The 10,657-nt window shown below is 34.9% G+C and overlaps 1 pseudogene; it reads right to left on the bottom strand.

The window, feature by feature from the left end:
• Positions 1-2,135: 2,135 nt before the first annotated feature.
• Positions 2,136-3,681, bottom strand: LOC131045691 (peroxidase P7-like; annotated as a pseudogene).
• Positions 3,682-10,657: the final 6,976 nt, after the last annotated feature.

Here is a 10,657-nt window from a genome sequence, read left to right as displayed (position 1 = left end):
GATCAAATACCTTATAGTAGGATATAATTCCTCCCCTTTTTTAGACAACACAAACAACATACTTGAGCTTAGTCAAAAACTAGTGACAAATGTCAAATCCATGAAGAATGATCTTGAAGAAAAAACAATGATCCTAGAGATAGTTATGGATAAGGTTGATGATAAGCTAAGAGTGATCATTGTAGTGAGAAAAACTACCATGACCAATAGCACAAAGGGCCTTCAGAGGCTAAATGAAATGCTCAATCTCTTAATGATTCCCCTTCAGGCACTCATGCATCCCCCTCAATATTGGTATGTGGCAAAGGCAAGATAAAGGAGTTCATCTAGGAAGGCGAGACCCAGACTAATTAAGGACCATCAACTCACACCTAAAGCAAGGATAAAGGTAAGTAGGTTAAAGCCACTAATATGGAGGAGTTGGCTAATATCAATAGGGCTTTTATTGAGAAAAATGTTAAAACTATTCAAATGCTAAACATTTTTTTTTAATCTCCAGAAATGTTAAGACTATTAAAAAAAAAGTAAAGGGCAATAAGAAACATATTGATGTTCTATTGTGAGAGGTCACTAAATGATGAATATAAATGATAAAGGAATTTGGGTTTCATTTTAGGGAGAATGATAAAAATAGAGAGATAGAGGGAAAGAAGATAAAAAAAAACAAAATCAGAGAATGAGAGGGAAATACAGAATGCGGCAAGAGAGATAGAGACAAGGATTAAGAGGGAGAGAAACCAAATATAAAGAAGGTAGAAAGAGATTAAAAAAAATTGAATTAAAAGAGAGAGGTAAAGAGAAAATAGAGATATAGATAAAGATAAGGTGGTACACAATGCACAAGTGAGTGGGTATATATTTAAATAGTAATGGTTAAATATGTCATTGAATTGTATTTATTTAAAAATATTTATTGTTTTGTTAGTCAAATATTTTACCAAAGCAAGTTAAAATAATATAAAATGGTTTTAAGAAAATAAATACGTAAATATGAAATGTTTTGTTAAATAAGAAATATTCTATTTCTATATTCTACTTTAAGAATATTGAAATGCTTTTGGAAAAAAATAATATTAGATATTTTGAACCACTCTCCATAATCCATTATAGGAAAAGGAAGACTGCAGACTTTTAACTATCAATGATTCAATAACACATGAAGGTTTTACTACTAGCTCTTAAGACTACCATTGGTGTAAGAATTTAAGATATTTTTTTACATTTTTATGAAATGGAAAAAATCAACTTTAAATATATTAGAATTTGCCAATATTAATGATTATTTTAGAAGATACTTGAATTGATTTTGATAATGTATTAATTTTAAAAAAAAATTGATTAATTCCTTTATCAAGAGAGAGAGAGAGAGGTGATTTATATATATGTTTTTAATAAATATATTAGATTTATTATTTACAAAAGAAAATAATAGTTTATAGAAATGCAAAAAATGATGCGGTTTCCATGCAACAGTACAAATGCTACCAGCATAAATATCTTAAATACATCTATCTATAAGATATTGAGAGATATTACTCTTGAAACACCTATCTATTCTCAGTAACAATTTAAATATAAGAGACTAAAAACACACAACATTATTTAGAAAGTTGTGTCTAAGATATCTAAACTAATATTTTATGACTATTATTTTTAATATATCATATTTTTTAACACACTAATACTATTATACTCACCCTTTAAAGTCATTTTAGATTATACTTCTAAATATAATTTACCATCTATATAAAAAAACCCATAATTCCTCTTATTCAAATTGAAGATATATTATTATACAATTTCAATTAAGTTAAATCATTTTGATTTCATAATTATAATGTCACATTTATTATTTATATATATATAAATATAAGAATAGAAAATACAAATATATATATATATATATAAAAGAGTAGAAAATACAAGAGAAGAAAAGATTGGCTCAACCAAGCCAAAAAGTTTCGGAGATGCAATTCAGGCTGAAAACGATCAATCATTACATAACAAGTCAGGAAGGACAGCTGGAAACCAAACAATAATACAGCAACAAATTACAATACGGAAAAAAAATATTTTTTCATTGAACGTAGATCCCTATTATAATCATTAGCAATGACTTCCAACGATACATTGAAAACATCCTAATATATCCTCACAAGTAGAGACACGGTTATCACAATGATTAAATTCAATTTTTTGCGAAGAATCATCAGAAGTATTAAAACAAAATGAATTCATGATTTGAGAAAAACGTTTATTCTGTATTAAGGGCCCTCTAATACACTATTGGACTATATATTCTAAGAAGTCGTCAAACAATTCCAGATTAAATTTGCTACTGTTAATTTGGGACCCTACAGTTTTTGCGAATCTCTCCGTTGCTCCCAGTAAGAGGTTTGATGTTTCCCATATTTACCATAGCCGTTGCAAAATCTCGAAAGAAGGCAAACTGATTAGCACTGTAGGTAGTAACAAGAGCATCTGCGGAGCCGCCATTAAACAGAACCTGATCAGAGTGTAAAAGACCTCTGTCTTCTGAGGATTTTGTAGTAGCTGTTGTCAAAGGAATTAGGTGTGCCCACGTCTAAAGGAGACAGATTGCTATCACCATTGCCGCTTCTGCTCGGGCAGCTTGCCTTGCGAAAAGCAGCGAATGCAGGACTGATATTCGTTTCATTGTAGATGCGAGTTCGGAAAAGCGAGCATTGCGCTTGACCGATGGTATGAGCCCCTGCTCAAAACGATAGAAATATGCAAACTTAGTTACCATAATTACTTCCTTAAAGTGCTTCAGTGAAAGATGAAATGAAGCTTTTGTATTGCTTACCTGAAAGGGCAACCATGTCACTCGCAGAGAGTCCTTGAGCTTGAAATGCTGAGATGAGATTAGGAAGGCTTAAAAATGGACTTGGAATATTAGTATTTGCATCGCTTATGACGGCAGTTCGCGAGTCCCTCCTACCCAAGCTCACAGTCCACGATGGACCTCCCAACTACCATATTTAGGGACGAAAATAATTTTCAGTCAAGACAATGGTGAACTATTATATTCATTCATCCGTAGCATCAATATCTAATCACCAAGGTCTACCGGAGAGTAGAAAATGAGGAAAAAAATGAATACCTGGACAACTGATTCACGAGCAGCTAATGTCAAAATATCAGCACAGGAAACCACTCCACTGCAGACTCTCTCTAATTGGGTCTTTATATTATCTATGACCTCAAAACCTCTGACTGAGTTGGCGTTCGGAAGTGCATTCTTTTCTCCAGTGATATTTGCGGTGTCATCCAGCAGTATCGACCCATCGCATCCCTGTAAAAGTCCAGCATTTTTAATATGCTAAAACAAACAATAAATCTAAGAAAGAAAGAATGGAAGAAATTGATATACTAGGGTTGAAAATGTTACGTTAACGAAACAGTCGTGAAAGTGAAGGCGTAGCAACGATGCACCCATGCGCCTCTCTCTTGCGACTGCCTGCCTCACTGCTTCTTTGACTATAGGCAATGCCTGGGGACATGATCTCCTATAAAATGACGGGCTAAGTTGCCCATAGACAACAACAATGGAACACAATAGAAAAACAACACACAGATGACTCCTCATCGCTCCGGTTGCCAAAAGAGACGTGGCTATTTTAATAGACAAACAAGAAGTTCAATTACAGTCTGCCTGAACTAAACTGATTTCAAAAACTTTTGGTGTCACGAGGACAACTAAATTGCTCTATATATAGTAGTAGAGACTCAGACAGACGACATGTATCTTCTCTGAAACGACTTGATCTTACGCGTAGAGCATAATGACAAACAACTGGAGTTTGAGCCAATTATTGCAGACAATGACGCTCAACGATAAAGGTGATCAAGATCAATGGAAGCAAATTTGTATGAGAAGCTTAAATTAGCAATTGCAGTTGACCTCGCTGAATACAATATCCTTTAACTGTTTCTTTCAACAATGTAGGATAAGATAATATAAGAAAAAGGTGTCGGTGATTGACGTCCTCCATTTGCAGATGTACTGTCTATCCAGTTAGTTTTTGAACGTCATTACAAACTAGTTGTTTAGAAAATCTCATTTAAAATAATGAATTGGTCAAGTAAAAGAAACTAAAGACGAAGTTCGATGGGCCCTGGACATGCAATCCTTCGTTTAAAACAGTAACTCGTTTCTACATTGGGACATATATTTCCACCTGGCTGTCAGATATATTTCTCCAATCTACAGTCGGACCTTACTCTGCCTGATCTATAATGGCAAGGCCCCACCTTCTTCGTGCTCTATAGAACTGAATGAGTCATTTGCCGCGTGAGATATCGTTCCAGCCGAATTCATTTTGTCTTCTTTTCCATTGTTTAGGCCTCTATCTATAGAAGGAATGCAATGACTATACATAAAATTGATGAAAAAATTGAAAATTGAAGTGGACACACAAATTCCAATTTGAATTTCCACATACCTCATTCGTGAAGGAAAAAGAAGAGGTATTCAGAACTCCTACCTAGAGTGGCAAAACGAATTAAAATTTTAGAAAAAAAAATGAGATGGATAAAAAATAAAGTGTTTTTTATAACTTTAAAATATCTATATAAATTGGCAGTATGACATGGAAAAAAGAAGAGCACTCTTATAGGGAGTACCATCACTATAGAGGGAATCTTTGTTCAATAAGACGCTAGAGAATGTCTTGAAGGAACAAACTTGCATAGTATGTAATAATAGGAGCGATTGAGTTACCAGGAACTAGCTAGATTTGCACATCGATGTTGCCACAAAGATAATTATTCTAGGATTGGAATACAAAACCTCTTTTAATATATTAGAGGAACAAATAAGAATTAGTTCAACATATTATTTAAATCATGTATACATAGTAAGCAAATGAGATATATACTAAAGACTGATCAAGAGTAAGTTGAAACTTTTCCTGTTTTTGAGTATCTTAACATGATCATTTCCCTATGTGATATCAAAGTCATTATAAAAATTCACAAAGATAAGGTGGGAGAATGAATGTTTTAGGCTTAGGTAGAATGAGGTCCATTGGGAATGAAATAGAAAAAGGTCCAAATCCATTAAGTATACTTGAATGCATTACAAAATATGTGCTGTGAAATAAGTAGATTTGAGATTATGGGCTGTGTTAGGATCAACAAAAGTTAGGGCATGGAAAAATATGGAAAAAATACCTATTTTTCTATTTATTGAAAATTATTACAATCTAATTATAAATCACATCGATTTTGATAATTGAAATATATTAATCCAATCAACTAACAGTTAAGACGATACAACTGTTTTTTGTTGCATACATTACCAAGCCTAAAAAAGACTATATATTGATGTTCAATAAATAGTATATCATCGTGAAAGGTGGGAGACAGATATGTCCATAATTGATACACTCACAAACGTGTAGGCAAGCCTATCAACAAATAACTTCATAGAAGGTAAAAAGTGAGAGGGAAGTGGACAAAAATAATTTTAGTGAGGAAATATCTTTAATTAAGCATCCTAATCTTTCCAGCGATCTTTATATTATTGAATTGTAAGTGGTATTAGTAAAATGAAGTATGCGGGAGAGATAAATAAAAAGATGGGGAAGAAGCCGGTTACTGAATTGCATGTGAAGGATCTACAGAGCCCTTCGGACTTCGTGTAAGAAATCAATTCGTTAGTTTCATTGGACGTCAACAATTTGCAGTGTTCATTATATTATTTTAAATCGATTAACAAGTTTAGTAGACAATTAATAATAATAACGGCTAAAAAAGCATCCGGTAAGAGCAACTTCCAAATGTCAACGAGCGATACCTTTAGCATATATTTTATATCATGCATTGTTGAAAGAATCGGTCAAAAGACAATGCATTCGGCGAGGTCAACTGAAACTTCTCACATAAATTTGCTTCCATTGAACTTGTTCACTATTATTGTTGATCGGCATTGTCAAAGCTTTTAATACCATCTCATCTTCTTGTTTTCAATTAATGAATCGAAACCTCACTGTATCCCACTTGGCTCTACGCGTAAGACCAAGTCGTTTAAGAGAAGATACACTAGATTGTAAAACCAAGTATTAGCTAAAGGAGTCTTGATGGTACTATATAGAGGCCAAATCAGTTGTCCTTATGAGACCAAAAGTATTTGAAATCGGTTTAGTGCAGGCAGCCTGTAATTGAACTTGTTGTTTGTCTATTGAAATAACCACGTCTTCTTTGACAACGGGAACAATGGGGGGTCTTCTGTGTATTGTTTTACTATTGTGTTCCACTGTTATTGTCAATGGGCAACTTAGCCCGTCATTTAATACGAGATCATATCCCCAGCGCTGCCTATAGACACAGAGAGGTCTTTTGCACTCTGATCAGGTTCTGTTTAATAGCGGCTCCGCAGATGCTCTTGTTACTACCTACAGTGTTAATCAGTTTGCCTTCTTTCGAGATTTTGCAGCGGCTATGGTGAATATGGGAAACATCAAGCCTCTTACTGGGAGCAACGGAGAGGTTCGAAAAAATTGTAGGCTCCCAAATTAATAGCAGCAACTTTTCTCTGTAATTGTTTGACAACTTCGTAGAATAAATAGTCCGCTAGGGAACTAGACGTCCCTAATTACCAAATAAATGATTTATTTCAAATAATGAATTACATTTTGTTTATTACCTCTGCGGATTCTTCGCGCGAAGTTGAAATTATATCCTTATTATAACCGTGTTTCTAGTAGTGAATAGATGGTAAGCATCTCTTCAAATTATTCGTTAGTCATTAAAATCTAATAAATGTGACATATTAGATACATAGGCTATGCATGAAATAATATTGATGTAAGTTAAAGTAGAATTGTGTTCAAATATGTATTGAAATTTGACTAAGGTGTGATTTTTTTTTTAAAGATTGAGAAAAGTAAATTCAAATACTTGAAGTAGTCACTTTTTTGAGTTATTTTGTTTTGACTATGGCAACTGGTGTCTAGATCATCTCAAAATAGGTCCTTTGAAGGGGAGACTCAAATGTCAAGACCCATGACATAGGACCTAGTCTTTGTTTTGTCATTTGATTTCCCCATCAGACTGTTCATGCAATTCCAATAAGCTTTTAAAAAGAAATCATCAAACTACATGTTAAAATGCAAATGTTGTTTACGACTAACTAGTTCATGAGCCCCTTGAAACTAGCTCTTGGTCACCTATTGAGGAAGTGCTAGTTAGTTGGTTTCTAAAATAGGGGATAGAGCTTAGTCCCACACACCTTTGTGCTAAAATTATGTGCTATGAAAGACTAGACATTTCTATGAGGAATTCCTTGGTCAATCATATGGTCAAGAGCCAAAAATTTGACAAAGTAAAGAAAATTATAGCCCTTTTGACTATTTGGGTTGTAATATATCCTCATATAAGACTACATATGTGCCAAAAAGGGGTAATTTTATGTATATACATCCACCATGGACTATATATGTTCCAATAGTATGCAATATAATTAAAATACATGAAAAGGAGATATGTATATATTTTGTAGACTGTTTTGTATATTTGTGTAACATATGGGCATGTAAGGAGTAAATGTAAGGGAAAGGAAGTATTTATAGAAGACTTATGGTGAGAATGCAAGTATATAAATTTACGAGTGGTGTGTCAATTAAAAACTATATACATACAATAAAGAGAGAGTTTGGACATTAGATAAAAAATTAATCAATATTTGTGATGGCATCCCACTCTCCTTTCTCTACACTATTTTTAAATTTTAGATTCTCACTCAAGAGTAGTGGTGTTAATGGATCCATTGCCTACAACCTAGTGGTAAAAATTTATATATAGGTTCAGTCTTCCCCTCACAATGCTAAGTTTAAATTCATTCTTTTGGAAATGTAAAAATTTATATATGGGTTCAGTCTTCCCCTCACAATGCTAAGTTTAAATTCGTTCTTTTGGAAATGATGTTTCTCCTGAGATTGTGGTGAAGTCCTCTACCTCACTACTCAAAGCCTCCTTTATGGACCTGCAATGTAATCCCTTGCAGGGACCCTTTGGTGTATCTCAAAAGTGTGTTCCCTGCACCTCTTCTCTAGCGATAAAGCTAGGTTAGGAGGTGCTAGAGTGTATTTCCCAATTTGATAGGAAGGATTTATTTGTAGGTCCAACAGATTCTAGCCCTCACTTTCGAACCTAGATACCTAGATGAGTAAGAACTAGAAGCCTATGGTTATAGGTAATGTGCATATTTACCCCAATGCTCATGCTCTTTTTGTTATTTATTTTGACTCTTTCAAAGATCATGAATCTCTTTTAACCATGGCTGACTAGAAATTAGGATCTCACTTTGTTTTAGTTCACCTTTGGTCATCCTTCTTCAACCCCCTAAATGAATCTGCATTTGTCTCTCTAGTCTGGGTAAATCTACCTTACCTCCCCCTCATTTTTGGTACAACTCTACCTATGAGGCTATTGGAAATATGATGGCTCGCATCCTCAAGGTAGACCTTATTACTGGCAACTTGTCCCACACCTCCTACATTCATATCTTGGTGAAAAACTATCTTTCAAATCCATTACCTACATAAATATTTCTAAAGGTGAGAGAGGAACCTTGGAGTCAAGCATTTAACTATGAGGGGATACCTTTCTATTATAGACACTAATTTCCTAAGGGTTATTTGTCATCCTCTTATCCCTATGGTTGTCATCCATGTTTTTTCGCCTCCTACTAGAAGGATGATGATTGTTTCAATATAACAATGCTATCATTCCTACTACTTCATATGATGACTTGGATTCCTCTACTGATTTGGTCTCTCATTTTCCTACTATGTCACCTAGGTTGTTAACTAGTGCAGGGCACCTATCAATCCATGCAATGTTTTTGGTTTGTTCTTAAGTCTTTTATGTTGTCCTTTATGTTGTAATAAGTGCACCGACCATTTGGGACTCCATGAGTTCATGGTTGAGTTGTCCAAGCTTTTGTTGTGTTCAAGATGTTGATATCCTAGAAAGTTGTAATATTGATATTGTTCACAGGTGCACTACTCCAGAGCAAGGTCATTATGTAATAGGGTGAAATGTATTGTTTTTAGGTCTCTTAGAGTGCATATAGGGCCATTGGAGCCTTGTAGTACACTTGAGTGCAAAGTTGAATCCTCAGGATGAAAAAGATGTAAAGTTGTTTAGCAACATTCACAATTTTGCAAAAAGTTGCATTTTTATTGATTGGTGGTGAAAAGTTGGTTCTAACCAACTGAATCATGTTGTTTAAAGCCAAAAAAAACATCATTTTATGGGTTGTAAGATCTTGGAATACAAAGCAAGTTTTGGTTGTAAGCAAAAATCTTGTTTGACACCATGTTTTACTGTTTTCTTTGGTTTTGTTGTGTTGTACGGTCCAGTACGGACTTGTCAGTAGAATATAATTGCGAGGAATGAGAGATTGGTGAGTCTACTTTCCAACAAGGTATATTATCAATTATGATTGTGACTGGTTGCAGAGGTTCAATCCATTCTCTGTCACTAGGTGCAAAACCCTTGAAAGCTAGGGTTTAAGCAAGAAATGGCTCTAGCCTGAGCATCCACTGATGGAACCAGCTGAAATAATGTGGAATGCTAGGTTAGTTATTTTAAATAGGTTTAGTGTAGGTGTTTTGGTTTTGCAGACCTTTGTGGTGAATTTACAATGATACCCTTGGCTCACAGCTAGGAGTGGGTGAGACTAGGACAACAGGAGATGTGCATTTTCAGAGCACATATGGATTGGTGGAGCCAAAATTAACACATGGTTGGAGACCCCTTTCAATACCCTTAAATAATCCTTTATGTTTTTTTTCAAGTGTTTTGACTGGTGAAACCTTCTAAGACGAAGTTTGTAAGTCACCCGGGTAGGCCTAAAACCCTTGAAAATAGGACAACTTTTGATACCCCATGTGTACGGAGAACCCAAATGCCATTTTGCAGTATTGTTTGTAACTCTGAAAAGGGTACTAAAATATGTAATTTATTTGTGGCCTTGTGTGGGGATATTTGAAACTAAGCCCTGAAAACCGTAATAGGAGGGCTAATTGCATTAGGCCTATTTGGAGCCAGTATAACCAAGGTGACCATGGGAAGGATTGACAAAGGGTCTAAAGGTTACCAAACCATTAGTAGACCCCAAAGACACTATGTCAACTCATTTGGTCCTCATGGAACAAGTCTGAGATCTAAGATCCTTGCAAGGGTTGTTAAAGCACTTGGAAGTGGTGTTAGGGATTGAGGTGGAATCCTCAATAGGAAGTGTTGATTGTTAAAGATCAATGTATATAACTTGGAGGAAAGCCAAAGTGGAATAGTCCTTGAAGGTATAAACAACAGAACCCTTACCAAGTACCATTGGATGGGCTTGAAGAGTTAGAGGGTTCATGAGAGCAACAAAGACAACTAGGTGTTTTGGATCTACTCTAAGAATGTCTGCATCAGAGTGGTATCAGAGCCACCATTTTAAAAAATTGGTGTATATCACACTATGAGGAATTAGAAGAAAGTTCAATGCCTCCAAAGGCAATGACTCCAGAATCCATCTGGCAGATGGTGACAAAGATGCTAGAAGCATTGAAGGATCAGGAAGGAACTAAAGGGACCCGAGATGTTAAGAAGGAGAAGGGGAAGGTCAAGAAAGAATGGG

The sequence above is a fragment of the Cryptomeria japonica genome, chromosome 3 (assembly GCF_030272615.1).
Source record: "Cryptomeria japonica chromosome 3, Sugi_1.0, whole genome shotgun sequence".
NCBI lineage: Eukaryota > Viridiplantae > Streptophyta > Pinopsida > Cupressales > Cupressaceae > Cryptomeria > Cryptomeria japonica.
This window is presented reverse-complemented; position numbering and strand designations above follow the sequence as displayed.